Below are 448 nucleotides of genomic sequence, written 5' to 3' on the forward strand. Positions count from 1 at the left end.
CATTTTCTACTATCTCATGTCTCTCTCCTCTATCTCTTTATGACTCTTTTTTCACTCACTCTCTCTCTCTCTCTCTCCTTCTTTCTGTTGTCTAACATCTCTCTTTTTATCGTTTCATCTCTCTCTCTCTCTCTTTCTCTCTCTCTCTATCTCTCTCTCTCTCTTATCTCTTTTTTCACTCATGTGTCTCTCTCCCTCATATCACTCTCATGTATCTCTTCCTCTATTTCATATTGATGCCTCTTGGCTCTTTCTACACACACGTCTCTCTCTTATCTTTATATATCCATCTCATGTCTCTCTTTTTAAACCTTCAATCTCTCCCTCCTTTTAGATTAAGTAATCGCAATAAACAACCATTAGCTAAATTACCGATAAACTTTCATATTTGTCAATAATTGTCTTAAAAACTTTTCCTAAAATTAGAATAATTATTAAATGTCTCTTA

The sequence above is a fragment of the Cicer arietinum genome, chromosome 3, assembly GCF_000331145.2.
Source record: "Cicer arietinum cultivar CDC Frontier isolate Library 1 chromosome 3, Cicar.CDCFrontier_v2.0, whole genome shotgun sequence".
Taxonomy (NCBI): Eukaryota; Viridiplantae; Streptophyta; class Magnoliopsida; order Fabales; family Fabaceae; genus Cicer; species Cicer arietinum.